Below are 13,537 nucleotides of genomic sequence, written 5' to 3'. Positions count from 1 at the left end.
TTTTTTATTCGAGTGTTGCGGTATATAAGCACTCAGGAGGGGAGGGGTAGGATAAGGAGTTGCCATGGGATGATTGGTTGGGGACTGGGTATCTGTCCTAGCTGATTGGTTATTCTGATGTGGGGGGTTCTTCTGGCCCTTGGGCACGCGGGCTTTCTTTGTCCTTGCTCTTTGTCCTTGCTCAATCAGGAAGTAGGGCTGACCAGGAAGTAAGACCGAACTGCTTTCATGGCTCCCGGCAATTCTTGGGATCCTCTATTCTACTGTTGAATCCCTGTTTATTATACTTTATTTCAGTCAGTATATGCTTAATTTCTGACTGGTCCTTTTCCATTTTTTTGGCATTCTCACTGAGATCCTTGAGAGTCTCACTAAGTCCCTTGGAGGTTTCTAGAAGATTCTTGAGTAACCTTATAACTGTGGTTTTGAACTCTATATCCAGTAGTTTGCTTTCTTCCATTTCTTTCATCTGTGACGTGTTTCTTTGTCTCCTCATTTTGGCTGCTTCCCTGTGTTTGTTTCTATGTGTTAGGTAGAGCTGCTAAGTCTCCATGAGCTGATAGAGTGGCCTTGTGTAGTAGGTGTCCTGTAGGGCCCAGTGGCTCAGCCTCCCCAATCACCTGAGGTGGACACTCTTGGTGCACCCCTTTGTGGGCTGTGTGCACAGTCTTATTGTAGTTTAGCCTTGATTGCTGTTGGTATCACTTGGAGGAATTGACCTCCAGGCCAAATGGCTGTGAGGACCAGCTGAGACTACAGTGGGAGAGTTGCTGTGCAGGAGACACCCTTATGGAGCAGGACTTGTTTCAGTAGGGCTTTGGTGCTCACTGAGTCTGCTCCTTGAGTGTGTCGCTTATGGACGTGAAGAGTTGTAATCTGGTATGGTCTCACACTGACCACTGGGTAAACTGGCTCTTAGGTCTCCAGGGAGGTGCAAAGTCAGCCACTGCCTGGGGCCACCCAGCAGAAGCCACAGAGAGCCTGCAGATTCCTCCTCTTTATATCAGGTTTGGAAGTGCCCTGATGAAGCCCAGCTGTGAAGCAAGGCAGGCTGGTGTGGGTGCTGCATCTTGGGCCTTTCATTGATAGGTTTGGGGCTTCCTGACCCAGCTGCAGCCATTTGACAGGTTTTTAGCCTACAAAGACAGGCCATTCATATGCAAAAGCTGCTGCTCACAGCTTGGGTAGCATTGTAAATTGGGTGGGGCACAGTGTTAGGGAATCACCAGGGCAGAGCAAACAGAAATGGCTACCAGGCAGCCCTGCAACCAGGGAGGTCCCAGCATGGAAACGATGACCACTGTGAGCACCTCCATCTGGAAGAAAGCTGCCCCTGAGTTCCTGCCCCAATGCCAGACAGTCCAGTTTCTCCTCATATGTTTCTGGGTCCCCCAGAGCCTCGCCCAGCACTGGAGCTCAGAGGAAGCAGGAGCTTATAAGTTCAGTTTGTGGTGCTGGACTTTTAAGAGGAGCAGCTGGATCTCCAGCACTGGTGTCACTCAGCCCCAGTCTGCACTGGTTTTTACAGCCCGTAGTTCTTATCGCCTGTAGGGAATTCTTTTCCCAGGTCTGGGACCCTGGGTTGGGCGTCTGGTGTAGAACTGGGACCCCTTACTCTTCCAGGCAGCCTCCACAGAGATAATCTCCCTCCCGATTAAAAAAGGCCCATGTGGGTGCCGGCCCAGCCTGTTCCTTGCCTCTGGATGATGGTTGTTCTGTATTTTAGTTGTAATTTTGATGTGGTTGTTGGAGGCAGCAAATACAGGCATTTGCCTACGTCGCCATCTTGGTTCTCATTATGATTTTATTAATCACTATTATTTAAAAATAGGCAAAAATTAGCCAATACTCCCTATGGTTTCAATTCAGCTTATCCTTTTAGAATGTCAGCAGTTACATATGTAATACTTTCAACAATAAAATTTTTTTTTAAATATATATTTTATTGATATTTTTACAGAGAGGAAGGGAGAGGGATAGAGAGCTAGAAACATCGATGAGAGAGAAACATCGATCAGCTGCCTCCTGCACACCTCCCACTGGGGATGTGCCCGCAACCAAGGTACATGCCCTTGACCGGAATCGAACCCGGGACCCTTCAGTCCGCAGGCCGACGCTCTATCCACTGAGCCAAACCGGTTTCGGCAACAATAAAATTTTTTAAAAAAGAGTGTAAGCAGTTTAAGTTTCTTGGAATTAAACTTTGTATAGCTGTTATACTTCCATCCATTTTCTACACCAGTTACTCCAGAGGAGATACAGAGAAGTGATGCAGTGCTAGAGAGCAGGCTTCTCTCCAGGCTGCACTTCACTGTTGGTGACCTTGTGTTAATATTTAGTAGCAAGTGGGTTTCAATCCAGAAACTGCTCATAGATCTGGATGTGATGCCTGCATCAGGTCTCAAATACCACCTTTGTGCATGTTGGTAGACTAGATGGCTAAAGCTTATGTGTGATGCCCTGTTCTCTCCTGGGATAACTTTTCCAAGAAGGCCCTTATCACATATATTTTTAAATCCTAATTTTTACTTCACTTATTAGTATGTCATTTCACAATATTTTAACATATGACCTTCAGCAGCCCCTTTCTGCTCTTTAAATTTACTACAGAGCTCAAAATCAAATGTGAAAAAAGTCTTGCACCATATGTCATTGACAGTCAGATTGATAAAACTTCTTTCCAAATCTGACAAACATTGGATACAACCCATTTACATTTCCTCCCTAGAGAAGTCATTTTTATAACTTTAGCTGGTTGATTTGAATACTTCATTTCTAAGTATAGTAAACTTACATTTTCTTTCATGAAAAGACAGAGGTGGATGCAAATGCTGACAAAATGTTTAAAATGAAATTTGTAATTCATAAGCAATTAAGAACCATGTAGAATAGAAGTATATTGCTACCCTTTAAAAAATATGCTTCATTGTAGCTCCACTAACCTTTGTCTAAATGGTAGAGACTAGTGTGGCTTAACATGCACCATCCCCTTCAGGTCTCATTAAATACTTACTCCCAAGGCTAAGATGTTTGAATTCTTGCCAACTGCAATATCAAAAGTAGAGTTAAAAATACACAATAAAATATACAGATGATGTATTATAGAATTGTACACCTGAAACTATATAATTTTATTAACCAATGTCACCCCAATATATTCAATAAAAATTAAAAAAAAATCTTATAGCAGCCTCTCCTCTTACACGGGAATATCATTCTTCCCTTAGTTGGATTCAAGCTTATCTTCCTCTTAATCCATTTATTTGGACAGTTTGGTGAGTCACAAAATATTTATTGTGCACTCTTTGCCAGGAATTCGTGCCAGGCCTCATGGTATTATATGCTCTGTTCCCTCAAGTGGATTATAGCCTTGCCAGCTAGTTAACTCCTTTTGACCCCTCAGGTTCACTTAGACATCCCTTTGTAGGAGGAATTAGTAAGCACTGGATTAAGTACCCACTTTTCTGTCCCCATATCAGCCTGTATGTGCCCCCATTTTTAGCCTTATCCACAGCTTCTCAGTGCCCCCTATTAGTTGGTAAATTCCATGAGAGCAGGAAGTGTATTGTATATTCTTGGCCAACATTGTTTCCTCAGCATTTAGTACAGTGCCAGGCACAGTAGGTGCTCAATTAATATGTTAACTGAATCAATGATCATCTTGCCTGAAGTTTGCTTTGACCTCTCCACTATCTCTGTTTATATTCCTTGCTTCATTTCTTATTGCCTGTGTTTAATTATTTCTTCTGTGTGTGTATGTCAGAGCTGCCTGACCCTAATTGGGTGAGACACTATCTATTTAACCAATTTTTTCCCAATCCAGAACAAAATAGTTCATCTGATCAAGGCTTTAAACTCAGAACAACTTGTTCTGAAATTAAATTATTTTAAGCTCAAGGGCAGGAACTACAGTTTTCTTTCCTATTCTCTCACACCTTCTGATTCTCCACATAAAGTGATAATCAATAAGTATAAAGTAATATCAAATGTGGTTTCAGGGAAAATATTGACTAAAGACAACAGTGAAATAGCTATTATTTAGAGAGTCAGTATGCTACATAGGGATTGAATTTCAGCAGGTTTGGTACCAGCCAGATCCAGGTTATAATGTTGGCTCTGCCACTGACTTAGTGGTCCTGGAGCCTCAGTTTCCTTATCTTTAAAGTAGAATTAGTAAAACTTATCTCACTAGGGTCTTATGAAGTATAAATAGGATAAAATTTTATAAACACTGGATACATAGTACAATGGTCTATAATTGTCACTTTGCTATTTTTTGTTCTGACCAATAGGAGATTCTTTACATTTATATATAATGCCTTTACATTTATTTATAAATACATATTTACTGGCTTATTTTCTTCTACAAAAAAAAAAGATCTTTTAAAATAAATTTTAAAACCTCTGGGTCTTTATAATTCTGGGCACATAGGAATGCATGCAGTAAACAAAAGAATGTTGTGTTGTAGCTCCTAGAGATGGAGAAATCTCTAGAATGCAGATTTTTTCTCTTTAATGTTTGCATAAATATATACACATATCACAAATACACCGGAGTGTCAGGAGAGTACAACTCCTCATATAATCAGCTTTCAATAAGCTGGCCACTAAGAAGTTCCAATTCTATAATGAGATGTAGAAAGTACTACTCAGGTTAAGAAGAGTAGGCCACTGTAAAATGGAATGCAGGGCATCCTAATAAAAAGCCAGGGGCCATCATGACCGAAACAACCGGACAGATGACCGAACATCAGGCTGTGTGGGGTGACAAGGCTGGCAGGGGGGTTAGTGAGGGACAACCAAACAACTGAACAGCAGGCTGCATGGGGCAACCAGGCCAGCAGAGGGGGGAGTTGGGGGTGACCAGGCCAGCAGGGGGGCAGTGAGGGGTGACTAGGCCGGCTGTGGGGGGCATTTAGGGGTGACCAGGATGGCAGAGGGGGCAGTTGGGGAGAACCAGGCTGGCAAGAGGGCAGTAAGGGGCAACAGGCTGATTGGGGGTGGGGCAGTTGGGGGCTACAAGGCCAGCAGGTGAGGCAGTTAGGAGTGACCAGGCTGGCAGAAGGGGGCAGTTGGGAGTGACCAGGCCAGCAGGGGGGGCAGTTGGGGGTGACCAGGCCAGCAATGGGGGCAGTAAGGGGTGACCAGGCCAGCAGGAGGGTCAGTTAGGGGCAACCAGGCTGGCAGGAGGGGCAGTTGGGGGTGACCAGGCTGGCGGGGGGGGGGGGCAGTTAGGGGCAATCAGGCAGGCAAGCAGGTGAGCAGTTAGAATCCAGCAGTCCTGGATTGTGAGAGGGATGCCTGACTGCTGTTTTAGGCCCGATCCCTGGTATCGGGCCTCAACCAGCAGTTGGACATCCCCCGAAGGATCCCGTATTGTAGAGGGTGCAGGCTGGGCTGAGGGGACTCCCCCGTGCACAAATTTCATGCACCGGGCCTCTAGTCTATATATATATAAAGCCAGTGACCGGAATGCTGGAACGACTGGAATGACTGGTCGCTATGTTGCCCACTGCAGCCAGTGAACAGGCCAGATCGGGCGGTGGGGCCTGCTAACCTCCCACGGCCCCTCCCCACAACAGGCCCAGGCCCTGATTGGCCTCTCCCACCCTGATTAGGAGGTGGGGCAGCCGGCCAACCACCCCTTGGCCCCTCCCCCCAGCCGGCCACGCCCCTGATTGCCCCCCCACCCCAATAGAGGGCAGGGCTGGCTGGCCAACTTCCTGTAGCCCCTCTCCTGGCCGCTGACCCTCGAATGGCCCCCCCACCCCATTCAGGGGCAGGGCTGGCCAGCCCACCCCCACATCCCCTCCCCATAGCTGGCCCCGTCCCCAATCGGCCTTTCTACCCCAACCTCCCACTGTCTCCTCTTCCTGATGGCCAGACTCGATCCGCCCCAATGGGGTCCAGGCTGGCCGCACCCCACTTGTGCATGAATTTGTGCACTGGGCCTCTAGTGTTATTATTTTAAAGGAAATGATTGCTCCTATGATATGGTTTTAAGAGTATGCTTTTATTAACTTAGAAATGAGTTACCTTACAAATGGGTTACCTTAATATTTGGCCCTGAACTCACTTTAAAGTTCGAATTTTGCTATTTTATTCCCTGTATGATAAATACAAATTGAGAAATTAAATAATTGAAGCTTGATTAACTTCTTGAAGTAAAATTTGAAAATTAAGAGAAGGAAAACTACACATACACATCTATCTAATAATAGGGTAATATGCAAATTGGTCGGGACGCTGTCACAGTAACAACCGACCAGCAGGCTGCATGCGCAGTAGGCACTGGGGGGCGAGGACTTGCAGCATTGGAAACATGATGGAGGCTGCTGCTTGCCCAGGGCTGGCCTGGGGCTCTGGCAAGCCACCAATGGCTGCTGACGCTGCAAGGGCCCAAGGCTGAGGCAATGAGGGCCGGGCGAGGCTCAGGCAAACCACAGTGGCTGCGATAGCCGAGGCTCAGACAGCCTCTCGGCTGGCAGTGGCAGCAGCAGAGGCATGATGGGGGCATGGCCTTCCCCTGATTGCAGGGCCACCTCCTGCAGAGGGAGCCCAGAGGCAGCAGCAGCAAGGGGGTAATGGGGCCAGTCACCTCCCACAGAGGACATCCCCTGAGGGCTCCTGGACTGTGAGAAGGGGCAGGTTGGGCTGAGGGCACCCTCCCCCCGTAGTGCACAAATTTCGTGCATCAGGCCTCTAGTATGTATATATTTGAGATCTGGGGGAGGCCAAATATACTCCCCTCAATCTCAAACCAATCTAGATAATTGTGTCTTCTTTGCTGGAGTAAAGCTAGCCCACAAGGGTTACTATGTCTTTCTGCAGGCAGGAAGACCCTAAAATAGAACTCAGAAAGTGAAAGCTAAGTTTTCCTGGTTTCTTCTACTAAACTCCCTGGGAGGATTAAGGTGAACAAAGTCTAGAAATTTTCTTTCCACACTTTTCCCTCTGGGAGAATGGGTTGGAAATTTCCTCTATGAAAACATGAGATGCATATGCGTCTGTGTGTGTGTATGTGTGGTGTGTACGTATATACATGTATTTTATCTTTAATGTTTGTATAAATATAGCATATGTATATGTATTATACACTCCCCCTCCCACTCCTTATGAGAGAGAGAAAAAGGGGGAGAAAGAGAATAACCAGGAAGTAGAAGGAAATTTTTCAATTGTTTTGTTTCAAAGTGAAAAGTCAGAGTAGTTAAAAATGTCCAGGAACACCACCTAATTTACTGAAGATTAAACTGCCATCACCATTTCTAATCTTTGATCTTTTATTATTATAGTTAACATTACTGTCATAATATGTTATGTCCCCAAAGTCATTAAGAACTTAATTATTGATCATGATATCACTTTTTAGAATGTTAAACAAGTGTGGATATCCCTTAAGAAGTGCATTTTGCCTTTTCATTATAGCTTAAGATCCATTTTTATGTAATATTTCTTCATTTATGGTTTGTTTTCCAAGTTTTATCCCAAAAGGATTGGAGTGGCATTATATTATAAATTCCTGTATTCATTTGTTTGATTGTGCTCTCAGAATCCAGAAGGATAAAGTCTTCATGAATAAATATGCTTCCTTATTTGAAGGTCAAAAATTCTATCCATATTATCCATCATCTAAATTAAAAATAACACACCACACACATTGGGAACTTTAGTGTTGATATATAGTTCATGAATAATGTATAAACCAATACCTTCACAGCATTTTTACATAGGTCATAAAAAAGTCCAAGAATGTACTTGTGATAATATTCTTTTGGAATTTTATTTTCAAGGTAAGTAGCTTGCAGTAATTAAATAATAAAAATAGTTTGGATGTAAATTTATTATTTAATTTATAACTTTTTTTTCATTTACATACTGCTTTTCCCTGTTTGCATATTCTCCTAAAGGATACAGGATGTCAACATAAATTAAAGATGTGACCATAGATTTTCTGGACAAACTAGTTGTGCTTTGAATTTAATAAGACTACAGAATAAAGGAAGAAATGCTATTTATGTTTGTCCATACAATTGAAATATAAAGAATACTATTAAATATCACTGACTCACTTTTTCTATTTTAAATTTCAGTTGAATTAATTTGCTCTTTTATAATATAAATAAGGCATTTTTATAAACTAGGAGGAGAGGTTCTTTATAAGTGGTAATAGATTTTATATTTCTATTTATGCTTGTTTTAGCCACTTTTAATTTGAGGAAATTTGGTAGTTTGTACTTATCTTTTTGTACATATTACTGGCCTTTAATTAAAGATGACAATTACTAAACTGATCTATAACTTTCTTAAGGAGATATTCTTGTTATAATATTATTTATTCTTTTTACTAGTAACTATTGTTATTACATAGGAAGACAATTATATTGGAACAGTAAGAGCTTTGGCTTTATTGAACCTTAGAAGAAATAAATGGCTTTCCTAAAAACAGCTCTTTGAGCCCAGCTTGTGTGGCTCAGTGGTTGAACAGCAACCTATGAACGAGGAGGTCATGGTTGGATTACCTGTAAGGGCACATGCCTGGGTTGGGGGCTTGATCCTCAGTGGGGGCCTTCAGGAGGCAGCTGATCAATGATTCTCTCTCACCATTGATTTTTCTATCTCTCTCTTTCCTTTCCTCTCTGAAATCAATAAAAATATATTTTAAAAAAAACAGCTCTTTGATCTATTTAAATTTTAGCTAATTAGATGATCAGAGTATCCCTTATTGTCCTTAATATTGTGTTGTGTGTGGTGAGGGAATGAAGTGAGATTGTTTGTATTCTTTTCCTTTTCTCTCTTTCAACGTCTAGGTCATTGCTTGATGTGTCACAGCAAAAGGCTTCACCACCGTGTTCTCATGCTGGCTCCAACCAGCCCTGCTGCTTCTGCTCGGGGCAGAGGAGGAGGCCTCTTCCGTCTCCATGACAACCTTGTGTCCTCCGGGAACCTGCTTGAAGCTAAAGACCTTCTGAGAGCAGGGGGAGGGGCCGTTTCTGAGGAAAATCTCACCTCATTTCCCCTTTCCAGAGAAATTTGCTTAATTGTTTCTCTCTCTTATTGTTTGTACATGATGGTGTTACCCAAAATCGGCTCGCTCACAACCTTATTTTGTATACAAAAAATCCACATCACAAGGATTTTCCCAGCAGCTGGTACAGTTTCTCATTCACTTTCCTTTTATGTTAATTTTAACTTTGTCTCTAGTTCTCCAATTCATGAAATGATTTAAATATTAATGTTCACTGGAAAGCTAAACCCTGCCTTAGCCTGAGAATATTGTTGCTATACATTATGAATATTTGAAAGGAATAAAAATTATTTTCTTTGCTTTTTGTTTATTTAGACTTACTGTTATTGGGGAAATTGAGGTACCTCTTTCCCCACTGAGTGCTGGGAGTGGAGTCCTTATGATATCTCAAGAAAAATAATTTTCTGAGACTCGCACAGGAGGATGAGTGATTTTTATTTGTGTGGAATTACATCCCTGGGTTTCAAAAGTCCCATTTCCCTTAGTCCAGTTATAGGAAAAGTATAGTTGGGGTTTCAGTAGAAATAAAAGCAAAGGCTGTGTCCAGACTTCCTGTTTGATGTTGCAGCTGGTTCCAGTTCAGCATCAGGCTAGTTGCAGTCCATTAGTCCATTCATTGTGTGTGGGAGTCCACATGGCTGTGGGCCAATGTGGGCAAATACAGGAAGCAGGAGCAAGAAGCCCCACAAGCCAGGAGTCAAGAGCAACACTCCAAGAACCGAGAGCCAAGAGCACAGGGGAAACCAAGAGCACAAGAGGGCACACTCCTTTGTTTAGGGCAGTGGTCGGCAAACTCATTAGTCAACAGAGCCAAATATCAACAGTACAACGATTGGAATTTCTTTTGAGAGCCAAATTTTTTAAACTTAAACTTCTTCTAACGCCACTTCTTCAAAATAGACTCGCCCAGGCCGTGGTATTTTGTGGAAGGGCCACACTCAAGGGGCCAAAGAGCCGCATGTGGCTCACGAGCCGCAGTTTGCCAACCACTGGTTTAGGGAAGTAAGTACCCCAATTGTGGAGCCTTTGCAGTAACCACACCCATTCTGGGCAATGACCTGTCCCCAGGTGTGATTAACATGCAAGTACCTTTGGTGGCCCCCCAACTTAACTGGGCATGCGGCTATTCTTCTTTGTCTAGTCCCTCCCCGCTGCAATCTTCAGGGAATGGACAGGTGGCTCCCTAGGGAGTGTAAGCTTTAGCTTCCTGGTGAAGCAGTTCAAAAGACATGCCTATACTATTTGGCCTTCCTTTTGCACCTTTCCTATTATTAATAATTAGGTTAGTTACAGTGGTATCATTATTATTATAATTTCAAATTGTACCCCCCCCTACCAAACACAAAACAAACAAACCAACAAAACACTGTTTTATCATTAGGCTCCACAGATGTGTGCCATATACTTTACACAAACCTAAATTCCCCAAGTTAATTTATTTGGGGATGAGCATCTGACTTAACCTTTGTCACAAATTCTTAGCAATATTTTACATATATATTTATCCCTTTAAGTAAGTAAACTTTTATTAGAAAATAGGTATATTTTTGCCTTGTGGCTATACCTGATAATGGTAGTGGGTTGGTACAGTAATTTTCTCGTTATTCTTTATCTCAAGGCCATTTCTTCCAGACTTGCGGTTTCAACTAGCATCCTGAATCAAATGAATTACAATTCGTGTCAAGGTTGTCTTGGGCCCTGGATCCTTCCTCAACCTGGGGTGGTGGCCCATGTGGAATGAATTTAGATAAGCTGGAACTACATTTCCCAGGATTCCCTTTCCCTATGGCTTTGGTTTAGCGTTGCCAATAGGCACAGCGAAGCAGCCGCCATGTTATTTATGCTCTGAGGATGCACATGGCCCCTAGCAATATGCTAAATTGTGCCTGCTGCTTTTCATCTTGTGGGAGCAGCCCGGGCAGCATTGGGCCTGCAACTCCTCTGGCGCCATAGTTCATCCCCTTCACCTTCTCTGGGTCCTGGACCAGGCGGTGTGCAGCTCCGCATTGCCCCGGAACAGCTTCTAAGGCAGGTCACCCACCCTCTTGATCTTCTCTTTTGGTTTCTCTGAATCTTGGGCCAGGTGTGTTTGTAGCCGAAACCTGACTAAATTTAAAGGAGACATAGACAAATTCACAATTATATAGGAGATTTTAACATACTTTTCTCAGTGACTAATAGAATAAGCAGACTGAAACTCAGTAAGTACAGAGATGATGAAGCATTAAATATGTAGATCACTGTATCTCACAATTGCAGAATAGACATTTTGAAATACAGAACATTTACTAAAAAAACAAAAAGAAAAAAAAAAACATGTCATCTATGAATTACATCCCAACAAGGTTTTATTGTATTTATTTTAAAATTTTTATTTTATTGTAGTAAGAACACTTAAATGAGATTTACCCTCTTAACAAAATTTTAAGTGTATAATACAATATTGTTGCCCGTGGATATAATGCTGCACAGCAACTCTTTAGAGCTTATTTATCTTGCTTAAGGAAACTTTATGCTTGATTAATAACTGCCCTCTTCTTCTTCCCCCAGCCCCTGACAACCACCATTTCAATCGTTGAATCTATGATTTTGACTATTTTAGATATCTGGTATAAATGGAATTATATGTCTTCCTGTGATTGGCTGACTCCACTTAGCATAATGTCCTTGGGGTTCATCCATGTTGTCTCAAATTGCAGAACTTCCTTCCCAAATAGTATTCTTTAGTATGTATATGCTACATTTTTTTTTTTTTTACCTATTCATTATAGATGGACATTTAGATTGTTTCCACATCTTGATTATTTTGAATAGTGCTGTGATAAAAATGGAAGTGATAATATCTCTTTCAGATTCTGATTTCAGTCTTTTGGATAAATAAACAGAAGTGAGTTTGATGGATCTTATTTTAGTTATTTTTAAAAAATTTTTTGAGTAATATTCATACAGTTTTCTATAGCAGCTACATTATTTTGCACTCACACCAACAATGTGCAGGAATTTCAATTGTCTCCATATGCTCGCCAATACTTGTCTTCTTGGATATGCAAATTAACGTTTTTCATTAAATTCAGGAAGTTTTCAACTATTATTTCTTCAAATATTCTTCCTTTTTCTTTCTGTTCTCTTGTTTTGGCATTGCCATCATATGTATGTTGGAATGCTTAATGGTGTCTCATATTTTTTTCTAAGGCTGTTTGTCTTTTTTTCTCTCTCGCTTCTTCAGATTATATAAACTCTTATCAGTCTCTTCTCAATTTTACTGATTTTTTTTGTTGTTCTACCACCTCAAATTCACTGTTGAATCTCTCTAGTGAAATTATTGTGTTTTTCAACCCTACAGTTTCTGATCCCACCTACCCTCTAAGACTGTTGTTGTTATTGTTTGCTTGCTTCTTTTAATTTTTTGTTTAGTGATTTGACTGAACTAATTTTGTAAAGTCTAGTTACTCTAAAGTGTGTAACCACTGCCCTAACCAGTTTTGCTCAGTGGTTAGAGCAGGGGTGGGCAAACTTTTTGACTCGAGGGCCACAATGGGTTCTTAAACTGGACCGGAGGGCCGGAACAAAAGCATGGATGGAGTGTTTGTGTGAACTAATATAAATTCAAAGTAAAGGAGCGGAGGGGAGAGCAAGAGAACCGGATAGAACAGCCAGATCCGGCCCGCGGGCCGTAGTTTGCCCAAGGCTGGGTTAGAGCATCGGCCTGCGGACTGAAGGGTCCCAGGTTTGAATCTGGTCAAGGGCAATGTATCTTGGTTGTGGGCACTTCCCCAGTAGGGGGTGTGCAGGAGGCAGCTGATTGATGTTTCTCTCTCATCCATGTTTCTAACTCTCTATCCCTCTCCATTCCTCTCTGTAAAAAATCAATAAAATATATTAAAAAAAATAAAGTGTGTAACCACTAATTTCCCTGCTCAGATTGCCTTCCTTTATTTTTTTTTATCTTAGGCTGGATACCTTGGTGTTGCCCTTGGGTTAGCATTAGCCATTTATTGGTCAAAGATTGTGCTTAAGCCCCCTTATCCGGTTAGATTTTTACCTTTTGCCATTGGATGTATGTGTGGCTTGAAGGTTGATATCATGGTTCAGGGTGTTTGGGTTTGGGGTCCTATGTAATTCAGGGACTAGTAGCTTTGAATTCTTCTCTCTGTTCCTTAATGGGTACAACCTTGGACATGCACACAATCTTTCACATTGCCAGGGAAGAGACTGAATTTATTTTTAATCCTGCCTCCTAAGAGTCTCCCCTGGATTAGAATAGTGTGTTGTTCAATAAAGTGTTTGGCAGAGGTTGTATTTAAGCCTCTTATACAAGTGAGCCTCATGCCATCTTATATGATGGCTTTGTGTGCATTTTGGGAAGTGCTTTCATGTATGCTCATATCTTGTTCTGATTTCTCCTAAGTGAATGAAGCCTCATCCCTGTACAGTCTTTTTGACCCACATAATTGGCTGTGACCTTAACAGGGTTCTTTTTGAGTTTCTCTTTCCTTGGTTCACTCCATTGAA

The sequence above is a fragment of the Plecotus auritus genome, assembly GCF_963455305.1.
Source record: "Plecotus auritus genome assembly, chromosome: 5".
Taxonomy (NCBI): domain Eukaryota; kingdom Metazoa; phylum Chordata; class Mammalia; order Chiroptera; family Vespertilionidae; genus Plecotus; species Plecotus auritus.
This window is presented reverse-complemented; position numbering follows the sequence as displayed.